This window comes from Mauremys reevesii, linkage group 1 (assembly GCF_016161935.1).
Source record: "Mauremys reevesii isolate NIE-2019 linkage group 1, ASM1616193v1, whole genome shotgun sequence".
In the NCBI taxonomy this organism is placed as follows: Eukaryota; Metazoa; Chordata; order Testudines; family Geoemydidae; genus Mauremys; species Mauremys reevesii.
In genome coordinates this window covers 157,580,356-157,593,772 of record NC_052623.1, presented here as the reverse complement: position 1 = coordinate 157,593,772, position 13,417 = coordinate 157,580,356, and the positions used below count along the sequence as shown (strand labels likewise).

Genomic DNA, 13,417 nt, shown 5'->3' with positions numbered 1-13,417 from the left:
TGCTGCTAAGCCTGTTACTGATGGTTGGAACTGAGATGATTTGGTGGTTCACACTGAGCAAGCAACCAAAAGTTTGGATAAACTCTAAATTGGCTTCAGAACTATCTGAATATTTTTGACCGCAGTCACCAATCATCAGTCACTAGATGTAGAAACTTGGCCATATTCCTTTGTGATATGATGCATCCTGAGAACACTAGCATCAAAAAAATTCTATACTAAAAACAAACCAATACAAAAAAAAACCCTCCAGATGTTTTTGGCTTCAGAAAATAATTCTTGTTATGAATACGCCAGGAAACTGCTGCAGCTATACAGGCTACTTCAGATGACCCTGGGAAATAATTAAAAAGAAGTACATACAAGAAATGACATACATTTGAACAGTTGGTTCTCTTGACAGCTCTTAGCTGGAGCTGGATCAACAGTCAACATTTTTTCCTCACCAAACCATTTAGAGCCTGCTCCTGCTCCTATTGAAATCAATGGCCAAATTCCCACGGACTTTGTGTTGTATGGGTGTGCCCTATTAAGTCTTTTCTGACTGGCTTTCTACAAAGATCCTAACACCAAAACCCTACAAAAGGGCATTTCACCATCCGAGTTGGTGAGACTAATCAAGAAGCCAAACCTCAAGATTCAGGGTCAAATTATGGCTTTCCTAGTGTAGATGTGCTGAGATGGGAAGGTACAGGAGGCAGTCATAGTACTGCACAGGGAGGGTGGGGTGGGATCTCCTGGCATAGCCAGTACCATTTGATCCCTCAGTAAGGTGTAGTCATGATCCTTCTATCTCCACACAATGACTTGAGGCCAAAGGGCTGCTCTGGGATGGGATGGGGAATGTGGGCTATACCTTTGTCCCAACTGTAGCAAGAGCTGGTTAGTGAATGTGCACTCACAGCAAATCTAGGAGGTACCGTGCCAGCTCCTGGCCCAGCTAGGTATAATGCCTGGAGCCACTGTCACCTCCTCCCACTCTCAGTCCTGCTCAGGCTCCAAAGGTCCTTAAGGGTTTCCCCCACCCCCTCCAATTTATGTTGAGCAGTTGAAACAGGGCTCACTCCCTCTGGGTACTGATTTGAAGCTTGTTTAGCTCAGCGTTGTTTTGTACACATTCTCAACCATCCGGGCCACAATTTCTCCCCCATCTTTTTTTAGGGGAGGATGAGGTGGGAATTGCTGCCCATAATCTCTTCTCCACATCCCTCCAATGTGGCTGCACTATGTGCACTTGCTGCTACTAGAATAGAATGAATGATCCCATCATGGGCGGCTCTAGGCATTTTGCCGCCCCAAGCATGGCAGGCAGGCTGCCTTTGGCGGCTTGCCTGCGGAGGGTCCGCTGGTCCTGCGGCTTTGGCGGCACGCCTGCGGGAGGTCCACCAAAGCCGCAGGACCAGCGGACCCTCCACAGGCAAGCCGCCGAAGGCAGCCTGCCTGCCGCCCTTGCGGCGCCGGCAGAGCGCCCCCCACGGCTTGCCGCCCCAAGCACGCACTTGGCGTGCTGGGGCCTGGAGCCGCCCCTGGCTCCCATGAACCAGCTGCAAGGTAGTTATCTGGATCAAGACAAACTGCTTCCTCCTTCTCTTTGGGCAGCAGCTCTAAAGTGGAATTTGGAAGAGAACAAGCTGTGCTGTAGGGTGGAGCAGATACAAATGGATGGAAGCTGAATCATGATGTATTGGCTAGTACAGCAGAAGTCCTAGCTTGGTAAACTGATACTATTCATAATGGATAAAAGCTATAGGAAGTAGCAAATAATTTGTTTTTTTTAAATCTTTCTTACTGCTTTGTTTTAAAAAAAAGTTATCATATACTGTATTTGTGAAGCTTAATTATTATTAATCAGGACTCTAGTTGCCCCTCACACACACACTCTCACCATAAAACAAAGTGAATGCCACTGAAAGGCAAAGGGCAAGGTTTAAGTTCACCATCTCATTGCCTTAAAGATTAATTATTACTGAGGCTACAAAGCTAGGTATTGCAACGCAGAGGTCACAGCGCGGGAACGAGCAGAAGTAAACTCTCTCTTCAGAATGAATGGCAATATGAAAACTTCCCACAGCTCTATCTGCTGCACAAATAAAAGGTGGAACAAACCTTACCCAACTCTTAGCTACAGAAAGCCAATATAGAGACAAGAAGGAGGTACTTTCTCTTTGAAAGAAGCTCGATTTCTGTTTACTGTGTAATAAAGACCTTCCTTCACACAACCTGGCAATATGGGTACTGAACTTCCATTGGGAATGGACTAGCTAACATACAGCACTTCACATTTTAAGCCTGTTTTACTCAATCCCAGAAAGTGTTTATTTTTTTTAAGTGGTAGAATCACTTTTATGAAAGTGATAATTTATTTTCAAAATAAATCCCTCCCATCGCTTATTTAAACCGAGGCACTCCTTTATCAGTGTCCACTGCAAGAGCCAGATAATACTAGCTCACAGTAACTCTAGTATAGGCCTTTTCCCAAAGCAGCTCTGCCAATGTTAGCTGTTGATTTAATTGAATTAGGCAGCAAAATGCTCAGATACTCCAAAAACTCTGCTCTGATTTACTACAGTTAATGCTGAATGTGACAGACAGAATCAGCACGCTCTCTAGGCTGTCTACACACTAGTGTTCTCCTCATGTTTCCCACTGCTGCACTAGCCCCGGTTCAGCTCCACGGGTAGGCACACTGGTGCTAGAGCTAGTGCAGACCGGCTGCTAGTATTTTAGCCACCATGTAATGTAAGCCTACTCAGAGCAAGTCTAGAAATGTTTGGCGTTATTTCTGACTCTCATTTCTTCTTTTATTTACTATTCTTGGTATTGCAGCACAGCACCTAGGAGCCCCCGTCTCAGACCAGGACTCCACTGTGCTAGGTACTATTCAAACACAGAACAAAAGGGCAGTCCCTGCCTCAAAGAGCTCACAATCCAAATACTGAAATTACTGGGCTTTTATTTATTTTCTGTAGCTAATCTGAGGCAATAGCACTGGCTTGATATTTAACAGCTTTTGGTAACTGATTGGAATTTTAATGGTATTTAGGAGGCCAAATCCTGGGCCTTACAAAGTCAATGACAACAATTCTATTGACGCTGGTGGGCCGAGGATTAGACTTTGGCTGAGGTGTTTGATCAGCAGCTCTGAAGACTAATTTCTTCTGCTGACCAACAGCATTGAGAGCCTGAGCAAGGAGGACCAGCTGCACCAGTCCAACTAACACATACGGTGTGTGAGACTTGTCTTTGAATCCAGACAGAGCTCTGGCACACAAGGAATGCTTCCATGCCCTACCCCGGATGTGACAAACTGGCTCTCTAAAGAAAGTAGCAGAAAGGATCACTGGGGTCCTTTATTTACTTCCTTTCACCTGCGAAACTCTAGAGAGATTCTAATCACAGGGGCTGGATCTTTCCCTCAGAATTACTCCCTTGTCCCCCACAAAGAAAGGTAGAGGTGTGAGGGGGTATGTGTGGTGCTGGTGACTTCTACAGCAATAACCTTCCTGGCCGGCCTGGACCCTGTGGAGAGACCTCAGTGAAGTCTGGGATCTGTAGATGGTGAAATGATGTGCGGTGTTCAGGAGCGGGGAAGAATCAAGCGGGATGCACCTTTTACTCCCGTCAAACCAATGAATTAGAACAGTGGACAATTAATACAGCATGAGGCAGCGTTAACTTCTATGTAGTTGTTCTGTGCCAGGGAAAGTAACTTCAGGAGGAGTGGGATCCTGGAGGAAGCAGCAGCTGGGGAAGTCCTTGACTACATGGCTTCAATGGAGCCACACTGCCAGGGAGACGGTGGGGCTGGGATTAGAGGTCCCTAAATCTGGCATGTAGACACAGGACCTCCATGCAGATGGCCTGGGCCTACTGGAGACCTCAGGAGATCTGTGGAGCATGCGGGATGGGGGAGGGAAGCTACTACTTCAACCCAAAGAACTGATACACCCCTACCCCGATATAATGCTGTCCTTGGGAGCCAAAAAAATCTTACTGCATTATAGGTGAAACCGTGTTATATCGAACTTGCTTTGATCCGCCTGAGCGTGCAGCCCCCCCCCCCCAGAGCGCTGCTTTACCGCGTTATATCCGAATTCGTGTTATATCAGGTCACGTTATATCGGGGTAGAGGTGTACTAGGAAAGCTCCAAGGGGGAAATCATTGATCTATCTATGCAGATGCTTATCCTGGTGCCTATCACTGTAGTTTCTGAACATCTTCCATCCCCATGCCACCTTCTTGCATGCGTGTTTCCAGGGGAGGGGGGAATCCAGGCCAAGTGGTTATTGGCCCAAGAGTTTACATAACTGCTTTTAAAATTTTCCACATCTCAAGCAGAACATCAGTGGAGTCTGTGTTCTTTACAGAGGGGTTAATTGCAGAGAGCAAGGGTTGAAATTATCTCATTTTTATACTAGTTATAATGTTCTGGGTGGATTACCTTGAACTACTGATTCCTTAACTGAAAAGCAAATAACCTTCTGGCTTCGCTTCTGTGCTAACAGCCTGGCTGCCTGACTAACCCACAGAGTTTATTTAATTTTTCTTTCCCTAGGATGTTGAGCACTTTCCTACTGACTTTTAATCCTGCTGCCTGCCTGACTTAGTTACCTCACACCAAACAAAAGAAAACAATCTGATGATCCACAGCTCAGTGCTTAGCAAAAGCATTTTGGAGAGAAGGTCTCTGTTAGAGCTGCACTGTGCACATACAGGGCTAAATGGTGGCATTTAGTCCTAGAAGGATGCACTTTGGAGCCATCCCACCCCAAGCAAAGTTCAGGGAGATGCAATCCCACCCTGAGTTTCAAAACATGCAAGGGAAGTGCACAGCTGCACCCACCTTGAGGATGGCACGGCCTACTCCTGTCTGCTGATCTTGGGGGGGAGGGCAGAGGTATGTGTGTGTTTGTTTTGAAACCTGTCTCCTCCCCCACACCTCCTTTGGGGCAATGTACACCCCGGTGATACCTAGAAGGAGCAGCCCCTGTGCTCCCCTGAATGCAGGGACTGAGACTGTCCTTGGGCCTTGCACAATGCAAACAGATGGGGATTGAGAGGAAGCTCCTTATGCCATCATGCCCTTCTTCCCAAGTGCTCGTGCATAAAGGACAAGGACATTCAGATTTAGAATGTCTGTTGCTCCCCTTATTGGAGCTGATTCTGCAGTTCACAAATCTCTACACCGACTTGCTCACACCCTCGCTGGCTGCACTTTTATCTTTTATTCTTAGGGTACATCCACACTGGTAGCATGCGTCCCCGTGTATGGAAACAGACGTGCTAGTTCTGCTTGAGCTACTGCACTAAAAAGTAGCTAGGGGCAGTTTGGGCTAGCTACCAAAGTATGTACCCAAAAAGTCTGGGAGGGTTTGTATTCAGGCAGCTAGCCTGACTTGCCACCCATGCTACCCCCAGCTACACCACTTGAGCAGAGCTAGTGTGCGTCTGCGTACTAGCATGCTCCCAGCTGCAGTATAGACGTATCCTTAGTGGGGAGGAAGAAGCTCTATATAAGACACCACGCTTTACATACAAATGATTGCCATTTGCCAGAAGTTCATATGCCTTGAAAATGCTGAGTAAATGCAGCACAACCAAAATTAAAAAAAAAAAAAATCCCTGATTTTGTATATCAGTGTGAATGCTGCAGACAGACACAAATAGGTTGCACATTTTGTAAGAGGAGCTTCATTTAACACTACAGCAAGGCACCAACAGCTATGATTTCTAGAGGCTCCTGTTCAACTGACCTGAAAGTGAAAATAGAGGATAATGGGACTGTCGAGGAAAGTAACATATCAGATGAAAAAAAACCCGAACACTGTCAACCAAATCTGTGAAGGAAGAAGTTCCCTTATTCCCCCTCATTCCTAAAACACTCTTAATGGCCATGGGGGACGATAAATAAAGAACAGGCTTGCTGGAAAGATAGCCTAGCAGCTAAGCAAAATCTACATGCCAAAACCAAATATATAGTGTTTCAGGATATGAACTAGCTTTTGACTCATGTTGGTTGACATGGTAACAAGTGGCGTTCTTCCGATAGAAAAAGGAAGAACAAAAAAATGGGAAAAGACAGACAGCAGGTTTGGATTTGGATTTTTCAGGTACACCGTGGCTGCAAAGGAAATCCATCTACCAGTGAAAGCTCATGGTTCTTTAAAAGTGCAATTAGTATAATACACTTGAAAAATTCCTCCCCCAGTGAGAAGTTCACAGAATGTCTTGGAGTACTTTAAATCCCTTTAGTTGCTTCCTAGCTAAATTCCCTTGCTTCTAAATTAAATGATTCCAAGCGTTATCCTAGAGCAAAGCCTCCTGACTCATGTGGGAAACTGCTGAATAAAAAATCTCTGTGAATCTGTGGTGGGCATGAATGGTTGAAACTGTCACAGCAAAGTCTAAAGCTGGCTTGGGCTTCTTGAACAATCTGTCCGTTCCCCTCTCTGATCTCAGCACAGTTGGAAGGTGAACTTCAGAGACAAGCACTTGGGAATGGACCTCTCTGTTTAACCACAGCTAAACAAACAGTATGATAACCCTTAGCTGAGAGAGCTACTATATTATAGTTAAAGAGAAATGTTTTCCATCTTTCCTCTGAGTGCTTTCCGTTCAAACGTGGAACTTGGTAGCAGACAGACAATTAATTAACCTGGTAATTTACATAGCAAATATTTTCTAGATGAATAAAAGAATTTCATGCCCATAATTCCATGTATCAAATAGTCTGCTGACCAACTCTACACTCATGAAGACTCAACCCCTACCCTGAAGAGCTCATAATTTAAGAAGCCAAGAAACATATGAATGGGAGGAAGAGAGATAAAACATACAAGCTATATATATTTTGCCTTGAATGCCCCTCAACCTAGTCAATATTAGGTAGCTAACTTCTTGTATGCATCACAGTAGAAATGGATCTTGAGAATGGATTCAAAGGGAGAGAGTGTAGTTGCCATCTGAGAATGTGATATAACACAAAATCCCCAGGGAATGAAGAAACAGAGTAATGGAGATCCCAGGGGGAAAAAGCAAGCAGTTGAGGGCTGGAATTATGGGGAGGGAGAGAGAAATAGACCATGCTGTCAGGTTCTGTCCTAGTGTTTATGTGCCTCCCACAAAGACAAGGGAGATATCTGAAGCCTGGTCTACACTAGGCGTTTAAATCGGTTTTAGGAGCGTAAAACCGATTTAACGCCACAACCGTCCACACTAGGAGGCACCTTATATCGATTTTAATGGCTCTTTAAACCGGTTTCTGTACTCCTCCCTAACGAGAGGAGTAACGCTAGTATCGGTATTACCATATCGGATTAGGGTTAGTGTGGCCGCTGATCGACGGTATTGGCCTCCGGGCGGTATCCCACAGTGCACCAGTGACCGCTCTGGACAGCAATCTGAACTCGGATGCACTGGCCAGGTAGACAGGAAAAGCCCCGCGAACTTTTGAAATTCATTTCCTGCTTCCCCAGCGTGGAGATCTCGTCTCATCAGCACAGGTGACCACGCACAGCTCATCAGCACAGTTAACAATGCAGTCTCCTGATAATCGTAAAAGAGCCCCAGCATGGACTGCACGGGAGGTACTGGATCTGATCGCTATCTGGGGAGAGGATTCAGTGCTAACAGAACTGCGTTCCAAAAGACGAAATGAAAAAGTATTTGAAAGAATTTCTAAGGCTATGACGGATAAAGGCCACAGCAGGGACTCAGTGCAGTGCAGAGTGAAAGTTAAGGAGCTCAGACAAGGCTACCAGAAAACCAAAGAAGCAAACGGAAGGTCCGGGGCAGGTCGAAAAACATGCCGCTTCTATGCTGAGCTGCATGCAATTTTAGGGGGCTGCGCCACAAGTACCCCACCCCTGATCGTGGATTCCGAGGTGGGGGTTGTAATCTCTGCCATGGCTGAGGATTATGCAGATGGGGAAGATGAAGATGAAGAAGAGGAGGAAGACCTAGCAGAGAGCACACAGCACTCCGTGATCCCCAGCAGCCAGGAGCTTTTTATCACCCTGACGGAATTACCGTCCTCCCAGCCCTCACAAGCCACTATCCCAGACAATGACGCCATGGAAGGGAGCTCTGGTGAGTGTACCTTTGCAAATAGCAAACATTGTTTTTTAAGCAAGCCTTTTTTAATGATTGATTTGCCCTGAGGACTTGGGATGCATTCGCAGACAGTATAGTTACTTAGAAAAGTTTGTTAACATGTCCGGGGATTGAGAGGAAATCCTCCAGGGACATCTTGATGAAGCGCTCCTGTAGGTACCCCAGAAGCCTTTGCAGAAGGTTTCTGGGCAAGGCAGCCTTGTTCCACCCACCATGGTAGGACACTTTACCATGCCATGCATGTAGCAAGTAATCAGGTATCATTGCGTGGCAAAGCATATCGTTCAGGATAACCTGGTTAAAAATCAGGAATTTAAGTAAGGGGGGTGGCCATTTTTCTACTGGGTTCGTGGAATGCAGCAGCTTAAAAAAAACACTTTCCTGCACGTAGCGAAGCGGGGGGAGGGGAGGAGTGAAATGCCGATGATCTTTTGTGTTTGGTCACCGGCGATCTTCCCCAAGCTACCAGACACGCAGTGGGTGGGGGGGAGGGGGAAGGTTGTTGATTAGCAGGGAGCTAGCGTGGTATTAGCCATGCGTTGGGGGGGAGGGGTAAATCACTGCAGAAGCCGAAAGACAGTGGCTTACCATGGCTGCATGCAAGCTGAATTCTGATGCCTGGACCTGTGTCTGTGAGATCTGTAACTCCAGAGCTGCAAGCACTCACTATTAAGATGAAAAATGCGACCTTGTAGGGAAATCACATGTGCTAGGTGAATAGTGCTGTTCACTGTGAAAGAGTATAACCATTGTTCTGTAAAATGTATCTTTCTAAATATTTATCTCCCTCATGCAGCTGCAAATTTTTCAACCATCCCTCCTCCATCCCAAAGGCTAGCACAGATAAGGCGGAGGAAAAAGAAGACGCGAGATGAGATATTCTCGGATATTATGGAAGTTACACGCAATGAAAGAGCTCATCTGAATGAGTGGAAGGACGTGGTTTCAAATTACAGGAAAGAGGCCAGTGAACGTGAGGACAGGAGGGACAACCGAGATGAGAGGTGGCGGCAGGAAGACCGGCAGGAAAATCAGCGGTGGCGGCAGGAAGATCAGCGGTGGCGGGATGCAACTCTGGGGCTGCTGCGTGATCAAACTGACATGCTCCGGCGTCTTGTGGAGCTTCAGGAACGGCAGCAGGATCACAGAGTGCCGCTGCAGCCCCTGTATAACCACCCTCAACCCTCACCATGTTCCACATCCTCCTCACCCAGACGTAAGAACGCGTGGGGAGGCTCTGCACCCGCCCACTCCACCCCGTGGACAGCCCAACCAGAAGGATGTCGTTACTCTGAATTTTTTTTTAATGGCCTTCTCCATCCCTCCTATCCTCCTCCCAAACCACACCCTTACTTCTCTCCCTCTTTTTATAATGAATCAATAAAGAACTCATGCTTTTTAAATGAGAGTGACTTTATTTGCATAAGTAAGCTGTACTCGAAGGGGGAGAGGGAGTTGCTTACAGGGACTGAGTCAATCAAGGGGGTTGGGTGTTCATCAACAAACACAGCAGTCACACTGTACCCTGGCCATTGATGAAGCTCGTTTTCAAAGCTTCTCTGATGCGCACCGCTTCCTGGTGTGCTCTTCTAATCTCCCTGGTGTCTGGCTGCGCGTAATCAGCGGCCAGGTGATTTGCCTCAGCCTCCCACCCCGCCATAAAGGTCTCCCCCTTACTCTCACAGAGATTGTGGAGAATACAGCAAGCAGTAATAACATAGGGGACATTGGTTTGGCTGAGGTCTGAGCGAGTCAGTAATGTGCGCCAGCGTGCCTTTAAATGGCCAAATGCACATTCCACCACCATTCTGCACTTGCTCAGCCTGTAATTGAATAGATCCTGACCACTGTCCAGGCTGCCTGTGTATGGCTTCATGAGCCATGGCATGAAGGGGTAGGATGGGTCCCCCAGGATAACGACAGGCATTTCAACATCCCCAACTGTTATTTTCTGGTCTGGGAAGTAATTCCCTTGCTGCAGCCGTTTAAACAGAGTAGTGCTTCTGAATCCCAGTGCAAAAGCCATCCACTATGGCCAGTGTTGCTTGGGCTACTTGCATCAGCAGCCCCCCACAGTAGATTTTCAACTCCAAATTGATTCTGCACACAATGCGGTCCCACCAGTCAGTGCTTGTTCAATGGATAGAATCTGCCCCATTACCATCAGATCTCCGAGGTGTTTAAAACATCCACGATTGCGGTATTGAGCTGAGCAGGGTCCATGCTTGCTGTGCTATGGCGTCTGCACAGTTCACCAAGCAAAAAAGGCGCGAAACGGTTGTCTGCCGCTTTCAGGGAGGGAGGGAGGGGTGAGGCTGTACCCAGAGCCACCCGCGAAAATGATTTTTGCCCCATCAGGCACTGCGATCTCAACCCGGAAATGCCAAGGGGCGGGGGAGGCTGCAGGAACTATGGGATAGCTATGGGATAGCTACCCACAGTGCAACGCTTCCGAAATCGACGCTAGCCTCGGACCGTGGACGCACACCACCGATTTAATGTGTTTAGTGTGGCCACGCACAATCGATTTTATACAATCTGTTTTACTAAACCGGTTTATGTAAATTCGGAATAATCCCGTAGTGTAGACGTACCCTGAGATGCTTGGGGTACAATTCTCAGCTCGAGGAGACATACTTGCACTAGCAGTCACTGAGCTAGTGCACTAAAAAAAAAGAATGTAACCACCGCAGTGCAAGTGGCAGGAGGGGCTAGCCACCCTGATTACATGCCTGTCAGAAATTCATGGTATGTACTTGGGGTAACTAGCCGATCTTGCCACTCTCACAGCCACAGCTACGGTCTATTGTTAGCACACTAGCTCGATGACAGCTAGCACAAGTATGTCTCCTTGAGCTGGGAATCACACTCCCAGCTCCCAGTGTAGATGAACCCAAGGTTACATGAGACAACCAGTGATGGGTGGGATCTTTGTGCTACAGTGCAACACCGAATGATGATACACTAAAGGAGGACGAAGAGGAAGGGGAACTGCTGATAGAGAAAGGAAGCAGCTTCTGATTGTTCTTCTTTCCAGCCCCTGGAATAGCAATCTTACTGGAGAAAGGGAGGCTTAATTTATTTAGTACCTAAGGCAGTTGGTATGTTAAGAGCTTAATCTGCTTTCTGTTGCTTTGTTCTGAGATTTCAGGAGCCCCACATATAGAAGAAAGGTAGCTCAGCAGGACTGCAAGGCCAACTCCAGGACTAGCCCACAGCATGTAGGATAGTTGACAAGCTTGTAATTCTGCTTCTTATTCAGGAACACACTTCTACAACAAAGGAAGCTTATGGGAGAAGCATGGTCATCAGCTAAAGCACGGATAATGAAACCTGGGACAAAGAAATCTGGATCTACAGTGTCAAAATGGATTTAAGGTCTGAATTCATGTATCTGATTAGAGGCTCTTAGCACACAGAGGATAGGCAGAGCCATTTAAGAAGCAAAGAAGCCTACATTTGAGTTTAAATTAAATACAGTAGGCTAGATGCTCAAGTAGCGCAATCAGCATAGCTTGAGTGAAGTCAGTGGAGCTACACCAATTTACAGAGGCTGAAAATCTGGTCAATTTATTATGTAAGCATTGTAACAGAAGTGGAGCTGCTATGTAATAACCTAGGAATACTGAGATGTAATTATGCTATATTACATATCCGTTCCTACAGTATTTAATCTAAGAATACTGAGATGTCAGTTTTAGGAACACTGTATGTGACCTGCTCAGTGAGGGGAAGTTATTGTGCAATTGGGTTAAGACTTTCCTGTATGAATGTACTGAGCTAGCTTAAGTGGGGATTGGGGGAAAAACAAATAGGAAGAAGACAATGGCCCAGATATGGACACCTCAGCACACACTTGCAAGGCAATGGGCAAAGCTATCTACTTCAAGGACTTTGAATCCTGCCTCCAACAAAGTTTCAAGCCTTTTTCTGCCAAGACTAGGAATTATTAGATCAAAGAGCTACAAACATTTAAAAGCTGACTTGATCTCTGGGTCGCGCGGTGATCACAATGACTAAGCAGCTTTTAAAGGAGACTCTTCATGTAGCAGGGGGAAAGAAATGGATTGAGAGTTAAGGGAATAAATTATGCTAACCCTAGAAGTCTCAGGAGACCTTTAGGAAGCTTAGAACCACCAGCATCCCCTTGTGAAAGATAGTAAATGCCTTGTAGGCTAGACATACATGTAGTATGTTTTATAGTTTTTAAGATCTGTTTTCTCTTAAATGCTTTGGTTCTAAATAGATAATATTTTGCTTTAAGGAAGCTATCTGGTCATTGTTTACTACTGTCACTGCTCCTGGGGGGAACAGAACTGCAGGATGTGAACCTAAGTCAGGCCTGCTGAATTAATTATGGTGGATCACTGGGGACTGCAGCAAAGGCCTGATCTGAGAATGAATGAATCACATGATTCCACCCCAAGAGAGGTGATGGCTAGAGGCTTGAGACCTGAGAGGAGGTGAGCTCAAAGAGATCAGAAGGAGTCAGAAGTGCAGTTAGCCTTGTTACTGTGACAAGTATGTTATATCTGGTATTATCCTACATGTTCTTTATAGGATTTTATTTATATAAACAGTGTTAGTCAAATCATTTACATTTCTGAAAATACTTACATGGCATATTTTGAGTGTCATTAGAAAAATAAAATGTGTTTTAAAAATAATTTAAATAATTTAAAACACAAAACTGTTTTTGTGCTTCCATGACTGGGTCTTCCAGGCATTTCACATCAGAAACTCTGTTTCTCAAGGCCCACTTCCAATATTCAGCTGTTCTGTGTTTTTCTTCAGCGAGGAAGAAATAACATTGCATAAAACTGCTGTTTGTTCAGTGAAAATGGCCACTTGCCCAAGCAGCAGACAACTTGCAGAACTGATCAGCCATTATCTTGGTGTCACTTCATTTAAAGGGAAGAATTTATGCAGAATTTCAAGGAAATAAAAAAAGTAAGTAGCGTGGCCAAGCAGGCATGGCAACTGTCATTTTGTTTAGATGTGGACATAGCTAAAAATGTAAATTGTTGCCAGAGAAGTATCTGTTTGGCATTTACTCTTTGTGGGGCTCTTTGGGGCTCAAAACCTATATGGGTGTTTCCCCTCCCCCTCACTTTACAAGGTTATATCAGAAAATAAAAAAATTAAAGAGTAAAGAACTTTCACATAATGCTACTTACAGATGCTATAAATGCTTCTGATTAGGTTCACAAGAGTTTCTGAAAGCAGGATGCAAAAGATTGGACAGCCATCCAGAAATATTGAAGCTCTACAAAGCATATTTTCAAAAATAATTAAGTACCGAAT

The 13,417-nt window shown here is 45.6% G+C and overlaps 1 protein-coding gene across 1 annotated transcript in view; it reads right to left on the bottom strand.

Moving 5' to 3' along the window:
- LOC120389361 (amine oxidase [flavin-containing] A-like) overlaps positions 1-13,417 on the bottom strand; it is a 60,050-nt gene that overhangs the window by 16,036 nt on the left and 30,597 nt on the right. The gene's annotated exons all lie outside the window — the stretch shown is intronic.